The sequence below is a fragment of the Pseudophryne corroboree genome, chromosome 3 (assembly GCF_028390025.1).
Source record: "Pseudophryne corroboree isolate aPseCor3 chromosome 3, aPseCor3.hap2, whole genome shotgun sequence".
NCBI classification, from domain to species: domain Eukaryota; kingdom Metazoa; phylum Chordata; class Amphibia; order Anura; family Myobatrachidae; genus Pseudophryne; species Pseudophryne corroboree.
The window spans coordinates 303838207-303861966 of record NC_086446.1 but is presented as its reverse complement, the minus strand read 5'-3'; the positions used below and the strand labels follow the sequence as shown (position 1 = coordinate 303861966).

The 23760-nt window shown below is 41.2% G+C and overlaps 8 pseudogenes; 4 read left to right on the top strand and 4 right to left on the bottom strand.

Moving 5' to 3' along the window:
- Positions 1 to 5528: 5528 nt before the first annotated feature.
- LOC134894499 (5S ribosomal RNA) lies at positions 5529 to 5646 on the bottom strand (annotated as a pseudogene).
- Positions 5647 to 5785: 139 nt separating this feature from the next.
- On the bottom strand, positions 5786 to 5903 carry LOC134896794 (5S ribosomal RNA; annotated as a pseudogene).
- Positions 5904 to 12426: 6523 nt separating this feature from the next.
- LOC134894498 (5S ribosomal RNA) lies at positions 12427 to 12544 on the bottom strand (annotated as a pseudogene).
- A 139-nt stretch (positions 12545 to 12683) lies between these two features.
- LOC134896793 (5S ribosomal RNA) lies at positions 12684 to 12801 on the bottom strand (annotated as a pseudogene).
- A 2536-nt stretch (positions 12802 to 15337) lies between these two features.
- Positions 15338 to 15455, top strand: LOC134896792 (5S ribosomal RNA; annotated as a pseudogene).
- A 139-nt stretch (positions 15456 to 15594) lies between these two features.
- LOC134894496 (5S ribosomal RNA) lies at positions 15595 to 15712 on the top strand (annotated as a pseudogene).
- Positions 15713 to 22222: 6510 nt separating this feature from the next.
- Positions 22223 to 22340, top strand: LOC134896791 (5S ribosomal RNA; annotated as a pseudogene).
- A 139-nt stretch (positions 22341 to 22479) lies between these two features.
- LOC134894495 (5S ribosomal RNA) lies at positions 22480 to 22597 on the top strand (annotated as a pseudogene).
- Positions 22598 to 23760: the final 1163 nt, after the last annotated feature.

The following is a 23760-nucleotide window of genomic DNA, read 5'->3' as shown; positions in this document are numbered from 1 at the left end:
AAGATGTATGCACACCTTGAGCAGCCAGCCCATTGTGAATACATCTGATGAGATGTGTGCGAATGGTTGCCCTGGAAGCCCAGGTAATTGATCTAGAGCAAACCGTTACGTAACTGAGGGGTATTCACAATCTCGAGCAAAGTTTAGAATGGTGGAGGAGTTGCAGGGGACACACACCGGTAAACGAGGATAATTAGGTAGCTAGTTGGGTCACTGTTAGAAGGAAGAAAAAGGAGGCGGCATGACATCTCTGAACTATCAAACCCGAACAAATTCACCCGATTGGACCAAGATTCGGTGGATGATAATGAGGAAATGACGGAACTGGAGGAGGCTGTTCCCTGTACCAACCGGAGGAGTGGTCCCTCCGGCACAGATGGGATGAAAGTGAGAGAGGTACCGAGGCAGATTGTGGTGGTAGGGGACTCTATCATCAGGAAGACAGATAGGGTAATCTGCTACCAGGATCATGATTGCTGTATGGTCTGTTGTCTCCCAGGTGCTCGGGTACGGCACAAGTAGATTGTTGGGAGGGGCTGGGAATGACCCGGCGGTCTTGGTGCACGCTGGCACCAACGACAAAGTTAGTGGTAGGTGAAATGTCCTTAAAAGAGATTATAGGGACTTAGGTCAGAAACTTAAGGAAAGGACATCTAAGGTAATATTCTCCTAAATAGTAAATACCACCTGTACCACATGTTAGCCCAGGGGGGCAGAGGGAGATCAGGGAGGTAAATGTGTGGCTTAGAGACAGGTGTAGGAAGGAGGGGTTTGTGTTCCTGGAACACTGGGCGAACTTCTCAGTCATGCGCCATCTTTTCTCTTACGTCCTAGAGGATGCTGGGGACTCCATAAGGACCATGGGGTATAGACGGGCTCTGCAGGAGATATGGGCACTCTAAAGAACTTTTAGTATGGGTGTGCACTGGCTCCTCCCTCTATGCCCCTCCTCCAGACCTCAGTTAAGTTAGATTCTGTGCCCAGAGGAGAATGGGTGCTCTACAGGGGAGCTCTACTGAGTTTCTCTGATAAAATAATTTTGTTAGGTTTTTTATTTTCAGGGAGCACTGCTGGCAACAGGCTCCCTGCATCGTGGGACTGAGGGGAGAGAAGCAGACCTACTTAAATGATAGGCTCTGCTTCTTAGGCTACTGGACACCATTAGCTCCAGAGGGATCTGAACGCAGGTCTCCCCCTGCCGTTCGTCTCAGAGCCGCGCCACCGTCCTCCTCGCAGAGGAGAAAGAAGACTTCTAAGGCGGCAGAAGACTTCAGATCTTCACTGAGGTAAGCGCGCAGCGGTAACGCTGCGCGCCATTGCTCCCACAAGTTACACACACGGCAGGCACTGAGGGGTGCAGGGCGCAGGGGGGGCGCCCTGGGCAGCAATATATACTTCTATTTTGGCATGTTAGATACATATGGGCTGCGGTGTCAGTGAATATGTTCATCCCACGCCATTGTTTGTGAATTTGAGCGGGACCGAAGCCCGCCACTAGAGGGGGCGGAGCTTGGTCGCACAGCACTAACCAGCGCCATTTTCTCCACAGTGTGCTGAAGAGAAGCTGTCTCCCTGGACTCTCCCCTGCAGAACGGTGATACAGGGCTGAAAAAGAGGGGGGGGGGGCACATTTTGGCGCAGTGATTGACTTAATATAAAAGCGCTAAATCTGGGAATTGTTTCCAGTGTCAGTTGGCGCTGGGTGTGTGCTGGCATACTCTCTCTCTGTCTCTCCAAAGGGCCTTGTTGGGGAACTGTCCCCTTACAGATATATCCCTGTGTGTGTGTGTGAGGGTGTCGGTACGCGTGTGTCGACATGTCTGAAGCGGAAGGCTCATCCAAGGAGGAGGTGGAGCAGATGATTGTGGTGTCTCCGTCGGCAACGCCGACTCATGATTGGTATGATATGTGGAATATTTTAAATGCTAATGTGACCTTATTGCCTTGTACCTGTATATATATGTATATTTATACGTATATGTGGGGGGAGTGTTATAAAAATTGTATTGGTATGCTTCCCTCAGACCCCTCGGGGTTCCGTGATTATTATTATTTTTTGCCCACTTCCTATTCCTTGCTGTCGACATTTACTAAGTTTCTGTCGACCATAACGTTCCTGGTAGATCCACATCGGGGGCATGTCAGTACATGGTCTTACACATTCACAACACATTACTGTCACTAGGGACCTGACAGGTCTGGACAATCCCCTTGCGTATAGGTTATATCTATATGTGTATATATGTAGATATAGGTTATATATGCATGGTGAGGATATATGTGTTTTATTGTGTATTACATGATGTATATCCATGAATGCTGAATTAATGGTATTCTTATCATGTGCTGGTCGCTCTGTTGATTAAGCTCTAGATTGGCCGTGACGAGTTGGTTTCGATCCTCTCAAGGAGTCTGAATATTATTCTCTTCACAACGCGGAGAGAAAATTATGACAGTCAACTCCTGGTCGACGCAGAGCCCGGTCGCAAAGGACCATACACAGGCAGCTAAGTGAAATTTTATTTCTATACTTTGACCTTATTTGCACTGTATGCACTTGAGGGAGTGTTGTATTCGGGTAGGCATCCGACAACATTACCCTACCCAGAGTGGGTGGGCTTGCCTATGTTTATTATACCTTATAACATTGCAGCAGGCTGCCACGTGACAGCAGGAGGTGTGACCGGAAAAATGCGGAGGATGTCTCCGAGTGATACTGGAGGGAGGTATACAGCTGTTTGGTGTGGCCTCTGTTCAGTCAATCTCGACGGATTCCACTGGTAAGTCTAACTTTGTGAGTTAGGTTACTTCACAACGGTTGGTGACGCATTCTTTGGTGGGATGCAGTCGTTTTAACCGGTTCGATACCTTCTTTTTTCCTTTTCTGTGCAGACAGTGGAAGGTGAAAAGGTAAGTGTTCTGCAGCCTTGTTAGGTTCGCAGAAGTGGTGGTCGTTTTCTGTTTCCACTACATCCACCACTGGTCGCTGAGTCTATCTGGCTGGTCCTCACTCTGGTGAGCACTCGTCTACTAATTTTTAGTTAGTCCGGGAATAGACTGGGACCTGTGACTTATTTATAGAATCCAAAGGGGGACATTCTGAGTTACGGTTGTATCCCCTTACTGTTTTTTCTAATAGATCTTGTAGTTTCCCTCTGGAAGGGGAGGTAGTACGCGACGCCATACAGAGGTGCGTCAGGTTCAGGACATTGTATGATTGTCCCTGTATAAAGGTGCAAATTGTTGTTTCTCTCTGACTGTTCTTCGAAACAGGGATTGACTGTTGTTCCCAACGACGCTGAGGTCGAAAGTGAGTTTCAGAGTAGATATTGACCGGTTAAGGTTCGGTGTTTTTCCTGTGGAAAGAGGTCTGAGGATCCAGAGTTGGATCGGTTTTGAGGTGACACCTCATCAATATGTTCTGTTAAAAAAAAAAACAGATCGGTGCGGCCTAAGAGGCCTTTTTCGGTGAGCAGGTCTAATACCAGAGTGGCTTTCAAGGAACCAATTGGAAATGTGATCCGGGTCTCACATGCGCATGCGCCGGAATATAATCCTGACGGCCAGGACATCGCTCCTGTGGTGTCTGTTCGGTTCTCTCCTAGAGGAATGAAGGTTCGGGATCCAGGTTTAGATTCTGGTGTCCGTGCATACAGATCTCCGAAGCTGGGGAGCAGTCCTTTGCAAGGGACATATTTCCAGAGGATAAGGTCAAGTTGGGAAACTTGTCTGCTATAAGCTTTCTTGAATTAAGAGTTATTTTCGACGAACGTATTCTTCGTGTTCTGCCCGTGTTAGTTCTGTAGTTCTGCCAGACGACTTGTCAGCAGTGGCGTAAGTAAGCCACTATGGCGGAACAAGGAGCAAAGCGGCAATGGCGGAAAAAGCACAATTTGCAGTTGAGTGGTAAGTCTGGTAAACGCTATGTTAGCAGTCTTCGTTCCGGAGGTCAACGACGATGAAATAGATTTCCTCTGCTGACGCGACATCCAGCCTGGAAAAAATTCAGTCGTCATTCGAGAAGCTTTCCCAGACGTGACTAGTATTTGAGGAGTGTCGCAATTGGACATGTTGGCGTCTTGCCTCAACGAGAGGCCTAAGGGAGATTGTTCCAGGTCAAGGGACACTCAAGATATAGCAGTAGACATCCTCGTGACACCGTGGCTGTTTTTAGTCGGTTTATGGGGCCTCTCCGCTTTCACTTTTCTGACGGTGGTAAGCGTAAGATGATCGAAGGTTCCGGTGATCCTCTTGAATCCGGTCTAGCCAGCGAGGGTTGGCTATCCAGTTTTTCATGGTTTATTCATAGAATATTACTGCCCTCTTACTCTACGTGAGGTAATGTTACAACAAGATCAGGGCGTGTATCATGACTTACCGCGGCTGCGTCTGACGGCGGGGCGGTTGAATGCCATATCCTAAGCCGAACGGGTGTTCCCAGTGAAGTCGTTTCCTCAATTCTTCAGGCTAGGAGAGAACTAACGGCAAAGCGTTACTACCGTAGTTGGAGTAGTTATGTGTCTCGGTGTGTATCCGGGAAGGCTCCTATGGCAGACTTTCAGCTAGGTTGTGCTTATCTATACTTTACAAGCCGGTGTGGATGCAAGCCTAATAAGTTTCTTTACAAAATTTCTCTCTTGGAAAGTGGTCATGCTATTGGCTTTGATGTCCGCAAGGCGGGTGTCGGAAGTGGTGGTTTTGTCTCACAAGTGCCTTGTTTGATTTTTCAGGTGGATAGAGAGGAATTGAGTACTCGGTTGGTAGTTCTACCATGAGTGGTTTCTGGGTTTCGCAGAAATCGGCATATTTTTATGCCGGTGGTTAATTAGGCATTAGCTGATTCAAATTCCCTCGATCTAGCCAGGGATTTGAGTGTAGGTCGCCAATTTGGCTCAGTTTGGAGAAACAGAGGCTCTGTTTGTCTGGTATGTTATATATATAAGGTTGAATTTGGAACCGCACTAGTGTTAATAATCTAAGTAAGATATATGAATAGCATAAGAAAACCAATATAAATGCAGTTGAAAAAATGTGATTAGGAACTGCTACTGATTGGCGGTGCTCCCAGGAAAATTGTAGATTGGACTACAGTTGGGAAGGAGAGACAAGACAAAAAACCCTTGTTTGGGAGCACTCATTTGAATAAATTAAATTAGATTAGATGAGGTAAGTATGGAAAAAAATATAAATACGATAAAACTTAACCTTTAATTGTTTCTCAAATAAAAGGGAAAAAAAGGAAAAAAAAGGGGAGGAGGAATAGTATGAAGAATATAGGACTCGTGTCTGGTAATTTAGCGAAAAAAACTTGTTTAACCCTTTTAGCAAATGAGGTACAAGTGGCTAGGAGAAGGTGAAAATATTGGAAGTGATAAATTGGAAGGATATAGGTATATTCAAGTGAAATGAGTATATCCAGGACCGTCACTATATATGCCTCAATACAAAGGTATCCAAATGGAGAGTGATATGGTAGCAAGTTTGAATGAGCAATGTTGAATGTTGTATTAGAGATAGAGGAAAAAGGGGGCCCACTGCACCTGGTATTCTCAGGGGGTTTCCCATCCTGATACTGACCAGGCCATACCTGCTTAGCTTCCGAGATCGGACAGGATCGGGCGCATTCAGGGTAGTATGGCCGTGGGCCTGGGGTGAGAAAGAAGTGAAAGAAAATAAGAGCAAGATTTCAATGTCCGTGCTGAATACAAATCCACCATGGGTGGTCCGGGAGTGTTTTTCCAGAAACAGACATAGGGGTATAGTCAGTTTTGGAGAATTAAAATGGGGCCCACTGCACCTGGTATTCTCAGGGGGTTTCCCTTCCTAATACTAGCCAGGCCACACCTGCTTAGCTTCCGAGATTGGACAGGATCGGGCGTATTCAGGGTAGTATGGCCGTGGGCCAGTGTGAGGAAAAAATTGAGTGGAAAGGGAGAATGCACTGTTTTAGTGTACTTCACACTCAACCACAACCACTGATGGTTTCGGGATAGTATTTCCAGACAATGTAAAAATAATTGGTGTCTGGGTTTAGGGAGGATGTGTATAGTTGGAGAAATTTAGGAAAGTGATATATGATGTGAGTGTGTGTGAATCATGTCACTAAATGAAAAAAAAAAAAAAAAATTTTTTGGGGGGGATGTATGAAAAGGTAGAGTGAGGCTTGAAAAAAATTATATATACTCTAATTAACTGATGTAAAGGACAAAACACACAGAGTAGGTTAGTCCCTATGCGAAAGAAAATAAATGGTCATATATTATGACGGAGCTCAGGGCTGGCTCCTAAGTGACAATACTTACCTTTAATTCCTAAGTAGGAAGAAATGAGTACCTCTATCTCATATCAAATATCAAATAGTCAGAGATGAAGTATGAAAAATGCTACCATAAAACATATGCATATTGAAAAAACAAATTGTATCTTTAGATCACATTTTGGTATCTGTATATAGTAATAGTAGAACCTTGGAGGCAAGGGCGGGTATGAGGACTAAGTGCCACAGATTATTACTGTAATTCAGCAGGCTGTTGTGAAACAGAAAATATAGTATTTAGATTGCTATTGCGATATCTGTGACAAGGGTAAATAAAGTGGTGTATAATGGTCTGATGACCGTTACCACTGTCATGGGGTAAATTGACACCTCTTTACAAATTGATGATAAGTATAGGCATAATTGATGACCCTAATGGTCTGATGAAATCACCCAGTATAGGTCGTTTGTAAGGAGGAAGCACACTATTGAGCGCAAGGAACAGTGCTAAGCACTGTATAATCAGTTTAGAGCAGGGAAAAAGTTTCCGTGCTGCACTGATTTGGAGTGATGCGCCTAAGACCCTGGTGGTCTAGTGTTATGTACCCTGGCCGCACGATCTGCGGCGGATTTTATATGTTTTACTTACCTTTTCAAAGTCCTGCTGGTCCCGCTGTTAGTGACGAGCGCGGCCGCCCGCTTCCGGGTTGGGCGTCGCCGCGATGACGTCACTGTTGACGCTTCTCTCAACGTACGTTTCACCTTTTGGCTTGGTCACGAGAGCCCCTCTCTGCTGCTCTCATGTGGCCAGCTCTTAAAGGTTAGAGTAACCAATGGAATGAGTTAGTTGTGACTGATTGTAAGTCAGACCAATCTGAACGCTGGTTGGATGTCCCATAGAATCCATTTTGGAAAAGGGAAAGGAGGGAAGGAAAAGAATGAAAATGATGGGGAATGTGGCAAAGAGCGTGAAGTTAGCTAAGACCAGGTGTGTGAAGGATTGTGAATGGGACAAATGGGAAAAGAAATGGTAATGAAATGGTGATGGAAGATGAAAAAATATAATAATAAAATAAAATAAAAGTGAATGATGATAAAGGTAAATATGAATGTATGTGAATAGTATTGAAATAAAATAAAAATAAAAATAAAAATAAATATAAATATAAATATAAAAAAATAAAAATAAAAATAAAAATAAAAATATAAAAATAAAGTAAATATTAATAATAATCATAATAATAAAAATAATAATAAAAATAATAATAATAAAAATATAAAAATGAATAAGTATAAAAATGATGAAAATAAAATAAAAACAAAAACAAAAACAAAAATGAATATAAAAATAAATACGAATATGAAATAAAATAAATATAAAAATGGTAAAAAATATATGTAAGAAATAATATAGTGATCCATGGTGATATAAAGTGAGAAAAATGTTGTTGGTGTGAAAAATTGTGAGGATTAAATGAATTTGAATGTGAGAAGAAAAAGAATGAATTTAAGAGAATAGATAAAAAAGAAATGATGATAGAAGTGAAATAAAGGAGAGATGGTGTATAGGGAAAAGCAGAAGTGATGATGGAAGTGTGGATAAAGGGGTGAGAATGCTACGGGGTGGTGTAACTGATGGATGGAGTGAAAAAGGATATTGGGGTGTGAGTGTGTGGATGAGAGGATCTGTGGGTTGTGTGTAGTGTAATCTGTAGATGTGTTGAGTTAGGTGAAGGTGATAGGTCGCTGAAGCAAAGTGATCATGGAGGGTAAAGGGTGAGTGAAAGAGGAGTGCTTGGAGTTGAGAGAAGAAAAAGGAAAGGATGAAGGGGAGGAAAAAAAGAAGGGGGGATAGAAGGAGAAAGTGGGAAAAATAGGGGGAAGGGGGAGAGAGAAAGAGAAAGGAAAAAGAAAAAGAAAATGAAAAGGTCTGAGGTGATGTGGAAGGGGATTCAGGAGGGGGAGAATAGGAGGGAGGGGAAGGAGACAAAAGGGGGGGGTGAGTGTGAATGTTGGATGGGCTAAGAAGGAAGGGGGAGGGAGGAGAGAAGGGGAAGGAAGAGGGAGGGGAGGGGTGAAAAGAAAGTGGAGAGATGGGAAATGTGATGGAGTGAAAGTGTCATGGCGGGGCAATGGGGGAACAAAAGAAAAAGAATGGACTTTGGGAATTATGTGGGCAGAAAGATGCTATAATTGATGTATTCATTTAGACCTTTGGGCATTAATGTGTCCAGCTTGAAAATCCATTCGGATTCCTTCTTCTGGAGTGCCGTGTGGTAATCACCACCTCTTAAGCCCATTCTGACATGTTCCAGACCTGAAAAATGAAGATCCTCCGTTCGACTGTCATGAAAACGTAGGAAGTGTCTGGCAACTGTGGTGAGCTTCTTGAACTGGGCCAAATCAGATTTGGCATTTCTCACCGTGCCAATATGTTCAAGTGCCCTGACTTTGAACATACGAGAGGTCATACCTACATATCTCAGGTTGCAGGTACAAGAAATGCAGTAAATCACATTTTCTGTCCTGCAGTTGAAGAAATCATGTATTGTGACCTGTTGGTTGAATCTGTCAGAGGTAGTCGTAAGGTTGAAGATTTGTGGGCACAATTTGCATTTACCACATGGGTAACTGCCTTTAAGTGATCTTGGCTTTGAGGGCTGTGTAAAGTGGCTTCTTACCAATTTGTCTTTTAAGTTTGGTGCCCTTTTCCAGCTCATGTTGATATTCTGACCTATAAGGTCCGATATGTCCTCATCCATTTTCAGAATGTGCCAATGTGTTTGTAAGATGTTTCTAGCATCTTTCCAGTTTTTGCAAAAGTCACCAATGAAGCGTAAGGTGTTTTTATCTTCCTTGATCTTTGTGGTTGGAAAGACCAATGAATCCCGTTCTACCTTCTGTACTTCCGATTTGGCCCTTTTTATCAGTCTATTACTGTAACCACGTTCTTTTAATCTTGCAGCCAGATCGATACTTTTGGTTTGAAAGGTGGAATCTTCGGTACAATTCCTTTTTAAACGGAGGAATTCTCCTTTGGGAATATTTTTGATGGTTGATGGGAAGTGACTACTGGTTGAATGGAGCAAGCTGTTGGTTGAAGTCTCTTTCCTGAAAATTTCAGTAGCAACTGTGTTGGTATCATCTCGATATATCCTGAGATCAAGGAATGGAATAGAGAGTTGACTACTGTTGTATGTGAATTTCATGTTGATCTGGTTAGTATTTAGAGACAGAATGTATTGGTCCAGTTCATCTTGGGTACCGTCCCAGATCATAAAAATATCATCGATGTAGCGTATCCAGATCAGAATATGATTAGTGTATTTCTCTTGATCATCACTGAACACCATTTCCCGTTCCCACCAGCCCAAAAAGAGGTTCGCATATGTGGGGGCACATGCCGCCCCCATAGCGGTGCCCCTGGTCTGTATGTAGAAATGATTATTGAAAAGGAAATAGTTGTGGTTGAGCACAAAATGGAGTAGTTCCAGAAGGAAGACCTGAAAGTCACCAGTGTCACCCATGGACAAAAAATATTTGACTGCATTGATACCAAGATCGTGTTCAATAGATGTATATAGGGACTCAACATCTAGTCCAACCATTATGTGGGAGTCTTCCAAATGTATGCCCTGAATTTTTTTCAGGACATCAGTTGTATCCTTGACATATGAAGGTAGAGTAAGGACATGCTGTCGCAGGTGAACATCAAGGAAACAGCTGGCTTTTTCAAGGAGGCCCCCATTACCTGATATAATAGGTCGTCCTGGTGGATTGTCCACATTTTTGTGGACTTTTGGTAGCAGGTATAATGTCGGTGTTCTTGGGTGTGGGGTGTTCAGATAATCCCATTCTGTTTTGGTGATAGTACCTTGTTGAAGATGTTTGTTGATAATCCGAGAATAGAGGTTTAGAAAATTCTGTGTGGGATCAAATAAAGTTGTTTTGTAGCAGGAGGTATCCTTTAGTTGTCTGTTGGCCTCTTTAAGGTATAATATAGTCGGCCAAATGACAATATTTCCTCCTTTGTCAGACATTTTAATTTGGACGTCGTCCCATTTTTGCATCTCTTTGATGGCTGTTTTTTGTTGTCTGGATAGATTGTCGATTGATCTGAAGGATTTCTGGCGCCGATACAAGTTGTCAAAATCACGTGATACTAAATCCAAAAACACCTTTATCTCAGGGCTTTGATTATCCTGAGGATAAAAAGTTGACTTATTTTTACAGATTGGGCGGCTGGAAGTGGAGGGTTGTTCGTCCGATAATTCCTCTAGGATAGCTAATGCATCTTGTTCTTGCTGTGACCAATTGGCTGGGTCAGTATCTGAGAGGGAAGGAGACTTTTCTTTTTTGGAAAAGTGTTTTTTAAGAAGAAGTTTGCGACCAAAATGTCGAAGGCTTACTTCCCATTTGAAGCGGTCAAAGTGATTGGTCGGTGAGAAGGAGAGACCTTTTTCAAGGACATTGGTTTGGTCCTGAGTAAGGACATGTGTGGACAGGTTGATTATCCTTAGTTTGGTGAGACCCTCTTTGGTTATTTCTGTTTCCTGGAGGGGTATCGTCTTTGCTGTGGGGACCGCCATCTTGGTCTTGATGTTCTTCCTTCCCCCCCGCCTGATTTTTGTTTTGCAGGGTATCCACGGGTCTTGCCCCTGCTTACCTCTAAAAAAGATGTGGATGTGGAAGCGGAGTGATGACTGGGATCCCTCCTATGATTGAAGGGATCTCTTAAGTCAAAATTAGAATCAGGATGGTCTTCTGTATCTGTTGATTCGACTTCCGAAGATGATGGTGTATACTCCCGCCTGGTCGTATCTCTTCTATTGGTTTGTTGGGTCCATTTAAAAATGTGTCCCGAAGTGAAGTCGCGTTTGTCCCTTGCAAACTTGGATTTTTTCCTTTCAATAATAATGTCTTCATATGACTCAAGATCTTTTTTTATTTTGCTAAAGGAATCCTGAAAGGAAGAATTACCTTCCCATTGTTCCAATTTTTGACCCAAGGTGTCAATTTCTTTAGTACATTCTTCCATAATTAGATGGTTGTGTTTTATTAAAATGCCCATTAAGTCCTGAGAGCATTTTAGGAGACATTGTTCCCAATCTAGGCGTAGATTATCCGTGGAAAGTGCGAATGAGGGAAAAAGTTTGGGCCGTAGGCCTCTTGGAGATATTTTTTGTTTACAATAGTGGTCCAAACTAATTAAGTCCCAATCAACTCTGATGCGTCTTTGGAGAGTTCTCTTCAAACGGGATAAGTCTTCTTCCCAATTGGTGTCCGTAATGGGGTCGGGGATTTTGATTGGAAAGATAGTGTCTAAGTCTTCAATGGTTCTTTTGTTTTTCAATTCAGTTTTCAAACTAAAGGTACTCATGTTCGTACTGGTCATAAGAGCTGAGAGAGGGGAGTATCCTTGTTTTATTGAAATAAACGTTTAAAGGAGAAAGAAAAGGAAAAAGTTTATCATAGAAGTTGAATAATAAATCTTGATGGAGGCTTAAAAATCAGCCTTGGTGCTTTACTGTGCTGGATCCGAGAGCTGAGAAAGAAACCTCAGTACCAAACGTTATATATATAAGGTTGAATTTGGAACCGCACTAGTGTTAATAATCTAAGTAAGATATATGAATAGCATAAGAAAACCAATATAAATGCAGTTGAAAAAATGTGATTAGGAACTGCTACTGATTGGCGGTGCTCCCAGGAAAATTGTAGATTGGACTACAGTTGGGAAGGAGAGACAAGACAAAAAACCCTTGTTTGGGAGCACTCATTTGAATAAATTAAATTAGATTAGATGAGGTAAGTATGGAAAAAAATATAAATACGATAAAACTTAACCTTTAATTGTTTCTCAAATAAAAGGAAAAAAAAGGAAAAAAAAGGGGAGGAGGAATAGTATGAAGAATATAGGACTCGTGTCTGGTAATTTAGCGAAAAAAACTTGTTTAACCCTTTTAGCAAATGAGGTACAAGTGGCTAGGAGAAGGTGAAAATATTGGAAGTGATAAATTGGAAGGATATAGGTATATTCAAGTGAAATGAGTATATCCAGGACCGTCACTATATATGCCTCAATACAAAGGTATCCAAATGGAGAGTGATATGGTAGCAAGTTTGAATGAGCAATGTTGAATGTTGTATTAGAGATAGAGGAAAAAGGGGGCCCACTGCACCTGGTATTCTCAGGGGGTTTCCCATCCTGATACTGACCAGGCCATACCTGCTTAGCTTCCGAGATCGGACAGGATCGGGCGCATTCAGGGTAGTATGGCCGTGGGCCTGGGGTGAGAAAGAAGTGAAAGAAAATAAGAGCAAGATTTCAATGTCCGTGCTGAATACAAATCCACCATGGGTGGTCCGGGAGTGTTTTTCCAGAAACAGACATAGGGGTATAGTCAGTTTTGGAGAATTAAAATGGGGCCCACTGCACCTGGTATTCTCAGGGGGTTTCCCTTCCTAATACTAGCCAGGCCACACCTGCTTAGCTTCCGAGATTGGACAGGATCGGGCGTATTCAGGGTAGTATGGCCGTGGGCCAGTGTGAGGAAAAAATTGAGTGGAAAGGGAGAATGCACTGTTTTAGTGTACTTCACACTCAACCACAACCACTGATGGTTTCGGGATAGTATTTCCAGACAATGTAAAAATAATTGGTGTCTGGGTTTAGGGAGGATGTGTATAGTTGGAGAAATTTAGGAAAGTGATATATGATGTGAGTGTGTGTGAATCATGTCACTAAATGAAAAAAAAAATTTTTTGGGGGGGATGTATGAAAAGGTAGAGTGAGGCTTGAAAAAAATTATATATACTCTAATTAACTGATGTAAAGGACAAAACACACAGAGTAGGTTAGTCCCTATGCGAAAGAAAATAAATGGTCATATATTATGACGGAGCTCAGGGCTGGCTCCTAAGTGACAATACTTACCTTTAATTCCTAAGTAGGAAGAAATGAGTACCTCTATCTCATATCAAATATCAAATAGTCAGAGATGAAGTATGAAAAATGCTACCATAAAACATATGCATATTGAAAAAACAAATTGTATCTTTAGATCACATTTTGGTATCTGTATATAGTAATAGTAGAACCTTGGAGGCAAGGGCGGGTATGAGGACTAAGTGCCACAGATTATTACTGTAATTCAGCAGGCTGTTGTGAAACAGAAAATATAGTATTTAGATTGCTATTGCGATATCTGTGACAAGGGTAAATAAAGTGGTGTATAATGGTCTGATGACCGTTACCACTGTCATGGGGTAAATTGACACCTCTTTACAAATTGATGATAAGTATAGGCATAATTGATGACCCATGGATCACTATATTATTTCTTACATATATTTTTTACCATTTTTATATTTATTTTATTTCATATTCGTATTTATTTTTATATTCATTTTTGTTTTTGTTTTTATTTTATTTTCATCATTTTTATACTTATTCATTTTTATATTTTTATTATTATTATTTTTATTATTATTTTTATTATTATGATTATTATTAATATTTACTTTATTTTTATATTTTTATTTTTATTTTTATTTTTTTATATTTATATTTATATTTATTTTTATTTTTATTTTTATTTTATTTCAATACTATTCACATACATTCATATTTACCTTTATCATCATTCACTTTTATTTTATTTTATTATTATATTTTTTCATCTTCCATCACCATTTCATTACCATTTCTTTTCCCATTTGTCCCATTCACAATCCTTCACACACCTGGTCTTAGCTAACTTCACGCTCTTTGCCACATTCCCCATCATTTTCATTCTTTTCCTTCCCTCCTTTCCCTTTTCCAAAATGGATTCTATGGGACATCCAACCAGCGTTCAGATTGGTCTGACTTACAATCAGTCACAACTAACTCATTCCATTGGTTACTCTAACCTTTAAGAGCTGGCCACATGAGAGCAGCAGAGAGGGGCTCTCGTGACCAAGCCAAAAGGTGAAACGTACGTTGAGAGAAGCGTCAACAGTGACGTCATCGCGGCGACGCCCAACCCGGAAGCGGGCGGCCGCGCTCGTCACTAACAGCGGGACCAGCAGGACTTTGAAAAGGTAAGTAAAACATATAAAATCCGCCGCAGATCGTGCGGCCAGGGTACATAACACTAGACCACCAGGGTCTTAGGCGCATCACTCCAAATCAGTGCAGCACGGAAACTTTTTCCCTGCTCTAAACTGATTATACAGTGCTTAGCACTGTTCCTTGCGCTCAATAGTGTGCTTCCTCCTTACAAACGACCTATACTGGGTGATTTCATCAGACCATTAGGGTCATCAATTATGCCTATACTTATCATCAATTTGTAAAGAGGTGTCAATTTACCCCATGACAGTGGTAACGGTCATCAGACCATTATACACCACTTTATTTACCCTTGTCACAGATATCGCAATAGCAATCTAAATACTATATTTTCTGTTTCACAACAGCCTGCTGAATTACAGTAATAATCTGTGGCACTTAGTCCTCATACCCGCCCTTGCCTCCAAGGTTCTACTATTACTATATACAGATACCAAAATGTGATCTAAAGATACAATTTGTTTTTTCAATATGCATATGTTTTATGGTAGCATTTTTCATACTTCATCTCTGACTATTTGATATTTGATATGAGATAGAGGTACTCATTTCTTCCTACTTAGGAATTAAAGGTAAGTATTGTCACTTAGGAGCCAGCCCTGAGCTCCGTCATAATATATGACCATTTATTTTCTTTCGCATAGGGACTAACCTACTCTGTGTGTTTTGTCCTTTACATCAGTTAATTAGAGTATATATACTTTTTTTCAAGCCTCACTCTACCTTTTCATACATCCCCCCAAAAAAATTTTTTTTTTTCATTTAGTGACATGATTCACACACACTCACATCATATATCACTTTCCTAAATTTCTCCAACTATACACATCCTCCCTAAACCCAGACACCAATTATTTTTACATTGTCTGGAAATACTATCCCGAAACCATCAGTGGTTGTGGTTGAGTGTGAAGTACACTAAAACAGTGCATTCTCCCTTTCCACTCAATTTTTTCCTCACACTGGCCCACGGCCATACTACCCTGAATACGCCCGATCCTGTCCAATCTCGGAAGCTAAGCAGGTGTGGCCTGGCTAGTATTAGGAAGGGAAACCCCCTGAGAATACCAGGTGCAGTGGGCCCCATTTTAATTCTCCAAAACTGACTATACCCCTATGTCTGTTTCTGGAAAAACACTCCCGGACCACCCATGGTGGATTTGTATTCAGCACGGACATTGAAATCTTGCTCTTATTTTCTTTCACTTCTTTCTCACCCCAGGCCCACGGCCATACTACCCTGAATGCGCCCGATCCTGTCCGATCTCGGAAGCTAAGCAGGTATGGCCTGGTCAGTATCAGGATGGGAAACCCCCTGAGAATACCAGGTGCAGTGGGCCCCCTTTTTCCTCTATCTCTAATACAACATTCAACATTGCTCATTCAAACTTGCTACCATATCACTCTCCATTTGGATACCTTTGTATTGAGGCATATATAGTGACGGTCCTGGATATACTCATTTCACTTGAATATACCTATATCCTTCCAATTTATCACTTCCAATATTTTCACCTTCTCCTAGCCACTTGTACCTCATTTGCTAAAAGGGTTAAACAAGTTTTTTTCGCTAAATTACCAGACACGAGTCCTATATTCTTCATACTATTCCTCCTCCCCTTTTTTTTCCTTTTTTTTCCTTTTATTTGAGAAACAATTAAAGGTTAAGTTTTATCGTATTTATATTTTTTTCCATACTTACCTCATCTAATCTAATTTAATTTATTCAAATGAGTGCTCCCAAACAAGGGTTTTTTGTCTTGTCTCTCCTTCCCAACTGTAGTCCAATCTACAATTTTCCTGGGAGCACCGCCAATCAGTAGCAGTTCCTAATCACATTTTTTCAACTGCATTTATATTGGTTTTCTTATGCTATTCATATATCTTACTTAGATTATTAACACTAGTGCGGTTCCAAATTCAACCTTATATATATAACGTTTGGTACTGAGGTTTCTTTCTCAGCTCTCGGATCCAGCACAGTAAAGCACCAAGGCTGATTTTTAAGCCTCCATCAAGATTTATTATTCAACTTCTATGATAAACTTTTTCCTTTTCTTTCTCCTTTAAACGTTTATTTCAATAAAACAAGGATACTCCCCTCTCTCAGCTCTTATGACCAGTACGAACATGAGTACCTTTAGTTTGAAAACTGAATTGAAAAACAAAAGAACCATTGAAGACTTAGACACTATCTTTCCAATCAAAATCCCCGACCCCATTACGGACACCAATTGGGAAGAAGACTTATCCCGTTTGAAGAGAACTCTCCAAAGACGCATCAGAGTTGATTGGGACTTAATTAGTTTGGACCACTATTGTAAACAAAAAATATCTCCAAGAGGCCTACGGCCCAAACTTTTTCCCTCATTCGCACTTTCCACGGATAATCTACGCCTAGATTGGGAACAATGTCTCCTAAAATGCTCTCAGGACTTAATGGGCATTTTAATAAAACACAACCATCTAATTATGGAAGAATGTACTAAAGAAATTGACACCTTGGGTCAAAAATTGGAACAATGGGAAGGTAATTCTTCCTTTCAGGATTCCTTTAGCAAAATAAAAAAAGATCTTGAGTCATATGAAGACATTATTATTGAAAGGAAAAAATCCAAGTTTGCAAGGGACAAACGCGACTTCACTTCGGGACACATTTTTAAATGGACCCAACAAACCAATAGAAGAGATACGACCAGGCGGGAGTATACACCATCATCTTCGGAAGTCGAATCAACAGATACAGAAGACCATCCTGATTCTAATTTTGACTTAAGAGATCCCTTCAATCATAGGAGGGATCCCAGTCATCACTCCGCTTCCACATCCACATCTTTTTTAGAGGTAAGCAGGGGCAAGACCCGTGGATACCCTGCAAAACAAAAATCAGGCGGGGGGGAAGGAAGAACATCAAGACCAAGATGGCGGTCCCCACAGCAAAGACGATACCCCTCCAGGAAACAGAAATAACCAAAGAGGGTCTCACCAAACTAAGGATAATCAACCTGTCCACACATGTCCTTACTCAGGACCAAACCAATGTCCTTGAAAAAGGTCTCTCCTTCTCACCGACCAATCACTTTGACCGCTTCAAATGGGAAGTAAGCCTTCGACATTTTGGTCGCAAACTTCTTCTTAAAAAACACTTTTCCAAAAAAGAAAAGTCTCCTTCCCTCTCAGATACTGACCCAGCCAATTGGTCACAGCAAGAACAAGATGCATTAGCTATCCTAGAGGAATTATCGGACGAACAACCCTCCACTTCCAGCCGCCCAATCTGTAAAAATAAGTCAACTTTTTATCCTCAGGATAATCAAAGCCCTGAGATAAAGGTGTTTTTGGATTTAGTATCACGTGATTTTGACAACTTGTATCGGCGCCAGAAATCCTTCAGATCAATCGACAATCTATCCAGACAACAAAAAACAGCCATCAAAGAGATGCAAAAATGGGACGACGTCCAAATTAAAATGTCTGACAAAGGAGGAAATATTGTCATTTGGCCGACTATATTATACCTTAAAGAGGCCAACAGACAACTAAAGGATACCTCCTGCTACAAAACAACTTTATTTGATCCCACACAGAATTTTCTAAACCTCTATTCTCGGATTATCAACAAACATCTTCAACAAGGTACTATCACCAAAACAGAATGGGATTATCTGAACACCCCACACCCAAGAACACCGACATTATACCTGCTACCAAAAGTCCACAAAAATGTGGACAATCCACCAGGACGACCTATTATATCAGGTAATGGGGGCCTCCTTGAAAAAGCCAGCTGTTTCCTTGATGTTCACCTGCGACAGCATGTCCTTACTCTACCTTCATATGTCAAGGATACAACTGATGTCCTGAAAAAAATTCAGGGCATACATTTGGAAGACTCCCACATAATGGTTGGACTAGATGTTGAGTCCCTATATACATCTATTGAACACGATCTTGGTATCAATGCAGTCAAATATTTTTTGTCCATGGGTGACACTGGTGACTTTCAGGTCTTCCTTCTGGAACTACTCCATTTTGTGCTCAACCACAACTATTTCCTTTTCAATAATCATTTCTACATACAGACCAGGGGCACCGCTATGGGGGCGGCATGTGCCCCCACATATGCGAACCTCTTTTTGGGCTGGTGGGAACGGGAAATGGTGTTCAGTGATGATCAAGAGAAATACACTAATCATATTCTGATCTGGATACGCTACATCGATGATATTTTTATGATCTGGGACGGTACCCAAGATGAACTGGACCAATACATTCTGTCTCTAAATACTAACCAGATCAACATGAAATTCACATACAACAGTAGTCAACTCTCTATTCCATTCCTTGATCTCAGGATATATCGAGATGATACCAACACAGTTGCTACTGAAATTTTCAGGAAAGAGACTTCAACCAACAGCTTGCTCCATTCAACCAGTAGTCACTTCCCATCAACCATCAAAAATATTCCCAAAGGAGAATTCCTCCGTTTAAAAAGGAATTGTACCGAAGATTCCACCTTTCAAACCAAAAGTATCGATCTGGCTGCAAGATTAAAAGAACGTGGTTACAGTAATAGACTGATAAAAAGGGCCAAATCGGAAGTACAGAAGGTAGAACGGGATTCATTGGTCTTTCCAACCACAAAGATCAAGGAAGATAAAAACACCTTACGCTTCATTGGTGACTTTTGCAAAAACTGGAAAGATGCTAGAAACATCTTACAAACACATTGGCACATTCTGAAAATGGATGAGGACATATCGGACCTTATAGGTCAGAATATCAACATGAGCTGGAAAAGGGCACCAAACTTAAAAGACAAATTGGTAAGAAGCCACTTTACACAGCCCTCAAAGCCAAGATCACTTAAAGGCAGTTACCCATGTGGTAAATGCAAATTGTGCCCACAAATCTTCAACCTTACGACTACCTCTGACAGATTCAACCAACAGGTCACAATACATGATTTCTTCAACTGCAGGACAGAAAATGTGATTTACTGCATTTCTTGTACCTGCAACCTGAGATATGTAGGTATGACCTCTCGTATGTTCAAAGTCAGGGCACTTGAACATATTGGCACGGTGAGAAATGCCAAATCTGATTTGGCCCAGTTCAAGAAGCTCACCACAGTTGCCAGACACTTCCTACGTTTTCATGACAGTCGAACGGAGGATCTTCATTTTTCAGGTCTGGAACATGTCAGAATGGGCTTAAGAGGTGGTGATTACCACACGGCACTCCAGAAGAAGGAATCCGAATGGATTTTCAAGCTGGACACATTAATGCCCAAAGGTCTAAATGAATACATCAATTATAGCATCTTTCTGCCCACATAATTCCCAAAGTCCATTCTTTTTCTTTTGTTCCCCCATTGCCCCGCCATGACACTTTCACTCCATCACATTTCCCATCTCTCCACTTTCTTTTCACCCCTCCCCTCCCTCTTCCTTCCCCTTCTCTCCTCCCTCCCCCTTCCTTCTTAGCCCATCCAACATTCACACTCACCCCCCCCTTTTGTCTCCTTCCCCTCCCTCCTATTCTCCCCCTCCTGAATCCCCTTCCACATCACCTCAGACCTTTTCATTTTCTTTTTCTTTTTCCTTTCTCTTTCTCTCTCCCCCTTCCCCCTATTTTTCCCACTTTCTCCTTCTATCCCCCCTTCTTTTTTTCCTCCCCTTCATCCTTTCCTTTTTCTTCTCTCAACTCCAAGCACTCCTCTTTCACTCACCCTTTACCCTCCATGATCACTTTGCTTCAGCGACCTATCACCTTCACCTAACTCAACACATCTACAGATTACACTACACACAACCCACAGATCCTCTCATCCACACACTCACACCCCAATATCCTTTTTCACTCCATCCATCAGTTACACCACCCCGTAGCATTCTCACCCCTTTATCCACACTTCCATCATCACTTCTGCTTTTCCCTATACACCATCTCTCCTTTATTTCACTTCTATCATCATTTCTTTTTTATCTATTCTCTTAAATTCATTCTTTTTCTTCTCACATTCAAATTCATTTAATCCTCACAATTTTTCACACCAACAACATTTTTCTCACTTTATATCACCATGGATCACTATATTATTTCTTACATATATTTTTTACCATTTTTATATTTATTTTATTTCATATTCGTATTTATTTTTATATTCATTTTTGTTTTTGTTTTTGTTTTTATTTTATTTTCATCATTTTTATACTTATTCATTTTTATATTTTTATTATTATTATTTTTATTATTATTTTTATTATTATGATTATTATTAATATTTACTTTATTTTTATATTTTTATTTTTATTTTTATTTTTTTATATTTATATTTATATTTATTTTTATTTTTATTTTTATTTTATTTCAATACTATTCACATACATTCATATTTACCTTTATCATCATTCACTTTTATTTTATTTTATTATTATATTTTTTCATCTTCCATCACCATTTCATTACCATTTCTTTTCCCATTTGTCCCATTCACAATCCTTCACACACCTGGTCTTAGCTAACTTCACGCTCTTTGCCACATTCCCCATCATTTTCATTCTTTTCCTTCCCTCCTTTCCCTTTTCCAAAATGGATTCTATGGGACATCCAACCAGCGTTCAGATTGGTCTGACTTACAATCAGTCACAACTAACTCATTCCATTGGTTACTCTAACCTTTAAGAGCTGGCCACATGAGAGCAGCAGAGAGGGGCTCTCGTGACCAAGCCAAAAGGTGAAACGTACGTTGAGAGAAGCGTCAACAGTGACGTCATCGCGGCGACGCCCAACCCGGAAGCGGGCGGCCGCGCTCGTCACTAACAGCGGGACCAGCAGGACTTTGAAAAGGTAAGTAAAACATATAAAATCCGCCGCAGATCGTGCGGCCAGGGTACATAACACTAGACCACCAGGGTCTTAGGCGCATCACTCCAAATCAGTGCAGCACGGAAACTTTTTCCCTGCTCTAAACTGATTATACAGTGCTTAGCACTGTTCCTTGCGCTCAATAGTGTGCTTCCTCCTTACAAACGACCTATACTGGGTGATTTCATCAGACCATTAGGGTCATCAATTATGCCTATACTTATCATCAATTTGTAAAGAGGTGTCAATTTACCCCATGACAGTGGTAACGGTCATCAGACCATTATACACCACTTTATTTACCCTTGTCACAGATATCGCAATAGCAATCTAAATACTATATTTTCTGTTTCACAACAGCCTGCTGAATTACAGTAATAATCTGTGGCACTTAGTCCTCATACCCGCCCTTGCCTCCAAGGTTCTACTATTACTATATACAGATACCAAAATGTGATCTAAAGATACAATTTGTTTTTTCAATATGCATATGTTTTATGGTAGCATTTTTCATACTTCATCTCTGACTATTTGATATTTGATATGAGATAGAGGTACTCATTTCTTCCTACTTAGGAATTAAAGGTAAGTATTGTCACTTAGGAGCCAGCCCTGAGCTCCGTCATAATATATGACCATTTATTTTCTTCCGCATAGGGACTAACCTACTCTGTGTGTTTTGTCCTTTACATCAGTTAATTAGAGTATATATAATTTTTTTCAAGCCTCACTCTACCTTTTCATACATCCCCCCAAAAAATTTTTTTTTTTCATTTAGTGACATGATTCACACACACTCACATCATATATCACTTTCCTAAATTTCTCCAACTATACACATCCTCCCTAAACCCAGACACCAATTATTTTTACATTGTCTGGAAATACTATCCCGAAACCATCAGTGGTTGTGGTTGAGTGTGAAGTACACTAAAACAGTGCATTCTCCCTTTCCACTCAATTTTTTCCTCACACTGGCCCACGGCCATACTACCCTGAATACGCCCGATCCTGTCCAATCTCGGAAGCTAAGCAGGTGTGGCCTGGCTAGTATTAGGAAGGGAAACCCCCTGAGAATACCAGGTGCAGTGGGCCCCATTTTAATTCTCCAAAACTGACTATACCCCTATGTCTGTTTCTGGAAAAACACTCCCGGACCACCCATGGTGGATTTGTATTCAGCACGGACATTGAAATCTTGCTCTTATTTTCTTTCACTTCTTTCTCACCCCAGGCCCACGGCCATACTACCCTGAATGCGCCCGATCCTGTCCGATCTCGGAAGCTAAGCAGGTATGGCCTGGTCAGTATCAGGATGGGAAACCCCCTGAGAATACCAGGTGCAGTGGGCCCCCTTTTTCCTCTATCTCTAATACAACATTCAACATTGCTCATTCAAACTTGCTACCATATCACTCTCCATTTGGATACCTTTGTATTGAGGCATATATAGTGACGGTCCTGGATATACTCATTTCACTTGAATATACCTATATCCTTCCAATTTATCACTTCCAATATTTTCACCTTCTCCTAGCCACTTGTACCTCATTTGCTAAAAGGGTTAAACAAGTTTTTTTCGCTAAATTACCAGACACGAGTCCTATATTCTTCATACTATTCCTCCTCCCCTTTTTTTTCCTTTTTTTTCCTTTTATTTGAGAAACAATTAAAGGTTAAGTTTTATCGTATTTATATTTTTTTCCATACTTACCTCATCTAATCTAATTTAATTTATTCAAATGAGTGCTCCCAAACAAGGGTTTTTTGTCTTGTCTCTCCTTCCCAACTGTTGTCTGGTATGTTCCCAACATGGTTTGGGAGACTGCGTTATGCAGTCTGTTACACGCTGAATCTGTGATGCGGTTTGGCATGTTCGTTCTACGGCTGGATTGCCGTTGCCGAAGTCGGTGGAAGCCCATTCTAATGGAAAGATGGGCTCTTCTTGGGCGGATGCCTGAGGAGTCTCAGCGGTTCATCTTTGCCGAGCGGATTCTTGGTCGGGATCAAACGCTTTTGCTATGCTCTACAAGTTTGATGCCCTGTTTTTTTGGGGACCTTTTGTTTGCTCGTTCGGTGCTGCAGAGTCGTCCGCACTCTCCCGCCCGTTTTGGAGCTTTGGTATAAACCCCATGGTCCTTTTGGAGTCACCAGCATCCTCTAGGACGTATGAGAAAATAGGATTTTAGTACCTATCGGTAAATCCTTTTCTCTTAGTCCGTAGAGTATGCTGGGCGCCCGTCCCAGTGCGTACTGTGTCTGCAGTTATTGCTTTTGGTTACACCCTGGTGGTGTGTTTTCTCTGTCAGGCGGTTGCTACCGTTGTTCATGCCATGGCATGCGGGGTCTTATTTTTGCTTATGTGGAGACACGGTTTGTGTTACATATTCTCTCAGCATGTGGCTGTGTTTTGTTCATGCCGTTGGCTGGTATTCTACTGAATGCCACGCTCTACGGTGTGTTTGAGGTGTGAGCTGGTATGACATTCACCGTGTTTATAACAATAAATTCTTTC